The sequence below is a fragment of the Perna viridis genome, chromosome 6 (assembly GCF_037379345.1).
Source record: "Perna viridis isolate PV_CMFRI_1.1 ecotype Kerala chromosome 6, ASM3737934v1, whole genome shotgun sequence".
NCBI lineage: Eukaryota > Metazoa > Mollusca > Bivalvia > Mytilida > Mytilidae > Perna > Perna viridis.
In genome coordinates, this window is record NC_142450.1 from 11074728 (window position 1) to 11081023 (window position 6296).

A 6296-nucleotide genomic window follows, 5' to 3' on the forward strand; every position below is an offset into this window, starting at 1 on the left:
ATTCTAATACTCAGCGTGTGCGAAATCATAAAAAATTAGATATTACTCCCTAGTAAACTATTAACCCCGCCGCATTTTCGCGCCCCTCCCAAGTTAGGAAATTCTCGCCTCTGTATTTCTTGTTTCGTTTTCACATTCAGTTTACTTTATGTTGACTTACTTTGACTTAAACCTTGTCATCCGTTCCTGGACATAGGTCGTCGACTAAGGATTTCCATTTTCTTCTGTCCTGGGCTAGTCTGTCCATTTGACCCCATGTCATGCTCTGTTGTTTTTCCTCTTGTAAGGCTGATCGTCTCCATGAGATTTTAGGTCGTCCTTGCTTCATTTGGTCTTGTGGATTCCACTTTAGTGCTTGGTCTACAATGGTGGTTTTTGGCTTTCTTGGAGCGCGCCTTATCCAGGTCCAATTCCTCCTTCTTTGTATTTCTATAGGAAGCTGTTTGTCCTTTGCCATATTTCTTCATTAGGAATCTTATCTTGCCTTTTGATCTTCAGAAGGCTTCTCAAACATCTGTTGGTAAATATTTGAAGCCTGTGTGTTGATGCTTTAATTTGTCGTCCACCAGGTGTTAGAAGCGTATAATAGCACGGATTTTACATTAGAATTAATGATTTTCAATTAGGCTTTGATGGAAATTTGTGAGGATATCCATATTGGCCGTAAAGTTTTAAAAACAGCTGCTGCTTTTCCAATGCGGCATCTTATATCTTTGTACCACCATCGTTGCTCACAATACTACCCAGGTATGAAAATCTATATACATCTTCAAGTTCTTCTCCACTTAGTTGAATTTTGATGTGTTTTTCTCATTTATCTGCATAGTCCTTGTTTTTTCCCTGATTTATTTGGATTCCAATCTTTTAACCGTGTTGTTCCAATGTTGATAATTTTGTTTCAAGGTCTTTATATCTGTGTGAGGGCTATATCGTCTGCAAAGTCCAGGTCTTCAAGATGTTTTTGAAAAGTCCACTGTATACCTCTGAGTTGTGAATCTGTAGTTGATTCCATTACCCAGTTCACAGCCAACAAAAAAGGAAGGGTGATAGTAGGCATCCCTGGTGCACCCCTGTTAATATGTTGAAAGGTTCAGTAAGTGTGTTTTTGTGAATAACTTGGCATGTGCTTGGTTCATATGCCGATCTAATTATTTTTTATAAGTTTTTTTCTGGAATACCATGATGGTGTAGTAGTTTCCCAAGTGATGATCTATCAATGCTGTCAAAAGCCTTTTCTAAGTCTACAAAACATACATATAGTGATGAATTCCACTCTAAAGACTGTTCAATGATTATTCTTAGTATGCTTATTTTGCCTAAAACCAGCTTACTCATCGCGGAGGCATACGTCAACAGCCGGTCATTCTTTCCAGCAGTATTCTGTTTAGGATTTTACTTGGAACAGAAAGTAAGGTAATTCATTTCCAGTTTTTGCATCCTCCTAGATTCCCTTTCTTTGGTAACTTTATTATATGCAGATTATATAGCATGTCCCTTGATATGTTTGTGTCTGCTTTGATGGACTCTGCAGGAATGCCGTCTGGACTTGATGATTTCCCATTCTTTAATAGCTTAATGGCTCTTCTAAGCTCCTGTTTAGTTGGTCTGTTATCATTGATGTTTAGAGGAGTTTCTCTCGGTGTAATGTCTGAAGGGTCTGTTGGCATTGGACGATTTAATAGTTCTTCATAGTGTTCTTTCCATCTTTCCATCCAGTGGTGCCTTTTCATCCGTCTGGACCTGTCCTTCCTTGTTTTTAACAGGGTTTTCAGCTGTTCGTTTATTCCCTGTAAGTTTTGTTTATTTTGTGATGTTGTACACTTCCTTCATATTTCTTTTGCCTGCTGCTTCTTCTGCTTCCTTCACCAAGTTGTCAATAAAGCTCTTTCGGTCTTTCCTTTTTTGTGTTTTTTTGTTGTACTTTTATTGAGCTGACATTTTTGCTGCCCTAGTTTTACATGTATTCAAAGCTGCTTTACAAACTTTTCTCTCCTTGATCCTTTACTTTATGTTGCTGGAATATATAGATGCGACTTTTTCACTTTACCTGTAAAATAATGTCGTTTTTGGGTCAGTTGCAACATGTCCAGTTGTGTTAGGGTTTTCTCGTCGTTCACTGAAGACCCATGGATGGCCTAGGCCTTGAGCTGACATTTTTCATCCCGGTTGAGTTGTCTCTTTGAAATATTCACCATATCCATTCTCCTTATATATTAAACTGGAAGCCCTGTTTGTCACAGGAGTCCCTTCGTCATTTGTTAGTAGTGATTTTAGTTTTGTAAATCAAATGTGTCTGTAAGACGCTAATGATGCCCCCACACGCTAGATTTGCCAAATTAAGACCATGTTTATTTTTGAATGAAGACATGGTTTGCAGATTTAGAAATGTTATGTACTCTCGGTTAATGCAGTAAATATTTGATATGTTAGGCTAGTAAGCAAGGTGCGTGTACATACATGTAGATGTAAAGTTGCATAGAACTGGAGATAACGAAAACAATACAGCACACAAACAATATTAAAAACTCTTGCTATACATCTATGAACTCACACAAAAAAGCGAATTTAACATCAGGCGCTTTGGAAGCGTAAGCAAGAAAGTTCTGTTCCGTCAGCGGCACTCGTAACATTGCCAGTAAATAAATTCTGGTAAGAGTCGATGGATTGTTAATCCCAATATAGCCAAAAAAAACAAAATAAACGTCTCGCCTATGAAATAGAAACTTAATATCTGTCGGTTAATCGAACTGTGATAACGCAAAATGTCTGTAGTGATGACATCAACAAAGGCTGAATATACATGTACATCTGTCTCAGAAGCCCTTTTGGCAGTACATCTACTCTAATAACCCAAAGGCTTCATTGAGGTAAGTATACATACATATTTCAAGAAAATTTAGTAATAACGTGAAGAAGTTTAACAGAATTAGTTAATAAAATGTCTGACGGTCTCCAATGTCATTGCATGCATCAAGTACAAAAAATCACAAGGCTTACCGTATTCTAATAACATGTTAAAAAAGTGGCACAACAAATATCTAATTTGAGATTTTTTAACACATACATGTTTGTTTGTTTTCAGTAGGTGCATTTCCGGAATGTTGGTCTCGTATAAAAAAAATAGGAATTCATTCTTACCCAACCAATTACAGGGGCATCATACATGTACAATTAGTAATTGAAAAAAAAAGAAATGTTTGATAAAATCCTTGATAATAGTCTCGATATTTTGCAGGAAAACAACGATGTAATAATATGTAAACAATTGTCGGATACAGTTTTTATACGGAAAGCTCTAACAAATGTCATTGAATTCATTTTCAAGACAATCAAACAAGTTGAAAGTCAGCAATTTTTTAATTATTTTCAAAAAACTGTCTACAGACCCCTAAGTTCCATTTTTAACATAGGCGGCCATATCTATCCACCGATTAAAAATCACAACAGTGATTTTGTGCACAATACACTAAAGAACTAATTTGCCTATTTTCATCAAATTTTCTTAGACGGTTTTATGGAAGAAGATTTTCAAAGTTGTAGATGGGGAAAAACCTCAAAAACTGTTTCAGGGGCCGTAACTCCTACATCAGTCAATGAATGATTTTGAAAATTTCGGCATAGGCCCATCTAATGACGCTGAATAATATAATCCATGCCAGAAATGTGCTAAAGGCAATGGTTTTTGAGTTATTTGCAAAAAACTGCCTTCTGACCCCTGTTCTATTTTTAGTAACCGCGGCCACATTTCTTCACAAATAAAAAAATCCTAACGGTCAATATATGTGGGATATCCTAAGGAACAAATATGCCAACTTTCATTGAATTCTGAGCCATGGAGTTTGAGAAGATTTTCAAAGTTGCACATGCGAAAAATGTAAAAAAAAAATCTGTTTAAGGGGCCGTAACTCCTACATCAGTTGACGAATCGTCTTGGAAATTCCAACATACGTCTCTTAAAGCTGAACAATATTACTATGCCAGAAATTTGCTAAATGCAACGGTTTTTGAATTACTTGCAAAAACTGCCCCCTATGTTCTATTTTTAGTAACGATGGCCATGATTGTTTTTTCATGGATCAAAAATTCCAACAATCATTTTATGCAGACATCCAAAAAATATAATCATGCCAAGTTTGAAACCTGTCGGTCTAGTAGTTTTGGGAAGATTTTTGAAAATTTGTCCACGACTACGACGACGACGGACGCAAAGTGATGGCATAAGCCCACTTAGCCTTTGGCCAGGTAAGCTAATAAATAGGAGGGGTGTAAACCTCTGAAACCCTTCCCTTGGATCCGTCCCTAGACAGCGGATTAATTGAAATGAGAGGATATGAATGCATCCACTAAAATCCCGGCCGCGACATCCAGTGGAATGATCTTACATCTTCTTTGTGGAACGATTTTGTTATTGGATTGCCAAAAACCCATTACAAAATCACTGACCTCATAGTCTTTTAGCATGTACATTAAATACGGTCGATGGATTCGGGGCATTGTATTGAAGATTTGCGTCAATATTCTTACTCCTCAACCATCACACCCTATATGCTTTACAATTCTTACATTTTACAAAGTTAACTTATATACATCTTTTATTCATAACAAGCTATCAGTCACGCGTATACAAGTTATGTATCTTATTAATGTATTTTTTTTTTAAAACTGAATTAAAACAAGCATTCTCAACCCCATGGTTTGTACATGAATTACCACGTACCACGTGTAACTTCAAATTCCTATTTCAAAGTGTTCATTATTGCAAAAACTGATCCTGCTACAACACACATATCAGTAAGAAATGTCGCGACAGCACCTATCACTTCCGGTACTTCGTCTATGATCCGTTTCCGCCTTAATTTTAAATCTCTACGCATTACAACGCTAATTATTTTTTCGTATTTTTCTTGTGTATGTAATAAGTTGTATTGGAACCTTTTCGTTTTCATATAGATCATTTTATCGTAACTGTCTTTTAGCACGTACATGTATTCAGCCATTTTCTCTTCATATTGTTTTTTCATTCTTTCTACTTCACTTTCTTTTTCCTTTAGAAGGCGTTCCTTTTCCTGAAGTATTTCCCTGTTCATCGCTTCCTCTGCCTTCTTAAAACACTCACTTGTGCAACAACGATTATTGTTTTCTGCTAGCATTTTGTCAACGATTTTAGGAAAATCATTAACCGGCGCCATTTTTCCTTCAAAGGAATCACCATTATTGAACGCTGTGATACGGCCGCTGCATTGTGTGATAATGGCTCGGCGATAATCATTAGAAGGCAATGATTTTACAAATTCATCTACATCTTTTTTATTTTTATCGAGCTCGTCTTTTCTGGTGAAAAGTACGATTGTGTATTTCCTCGCCAAAATGGTCAATAAAGTGCTGTAATGTATTTTTGTCTTCCTCTGTAAACCTTCCAATACTAATAACAAGGACTATGGCATGTGGACCAGGAGCAGTCAACCCAATACATTTTACTAGTTCATTGGTTGTATTGTCATCGACATGTCAGTACCAAGCAATCCTGGAGTATCTACTACCTTTAGTTTCCTTCCTTTAAGGTTTGTTATCGACACGTCAGTACCAAACAATCTTGGAGTATCTACTACCTTTAGTTTCCTTCCTTTAAGGTTTGTCATCGACTCGTCAGTACCAAGCAATCCTATAGTATCTACTACCTTTAGTTTCCTTCCTTTAAGGTTTGTCATCGACTCGTCAGTACCAAACAATCCTGGAGTATCTACTACCTTTAGTTTCCTTCCTTTAAGATTTGTCATCGACTCGTCAGTACCAAACAATTCTATAGTATCTACTACCTTTAGTTTCCTTCCTTTAAGGTTTGTCATCGACATGTCAGTACCAAACAATCCTGGAGTATCTGCTACCTTTAGTTTCCTTCCTTTAAGGTTTGTCATCGACATGTCAGTACCAAGCAATCCTGGAGTATCTACTACCTTTAGTTTCCTTCCTTTAAGGTTTGTCATCGACTCGTCAGTACCAAACAATCCTGGAGTATCTACTACCTTTAGTTTCCTTCCTTTAAGGTTTGTCATCGACATGTCAGTACCAAGCAATCCTGGAGTACCTACTACCTTTAGTTTCCTTCCTTTAAGATTTGTCATCGACATGTCAGTACCAAACAATCCTGGAGTATCTACTACCTTTAGTTTCCTTCTTTTAAGGTTTGTCATCGACACGTCAGTACCAAACAATCTTGGAGTATCTGCTACCTTTAGTTTCCTCCCTTTAAGGGTTACTTCACCTATATCACATTTACTTGTTACAGAAGAGGGAGA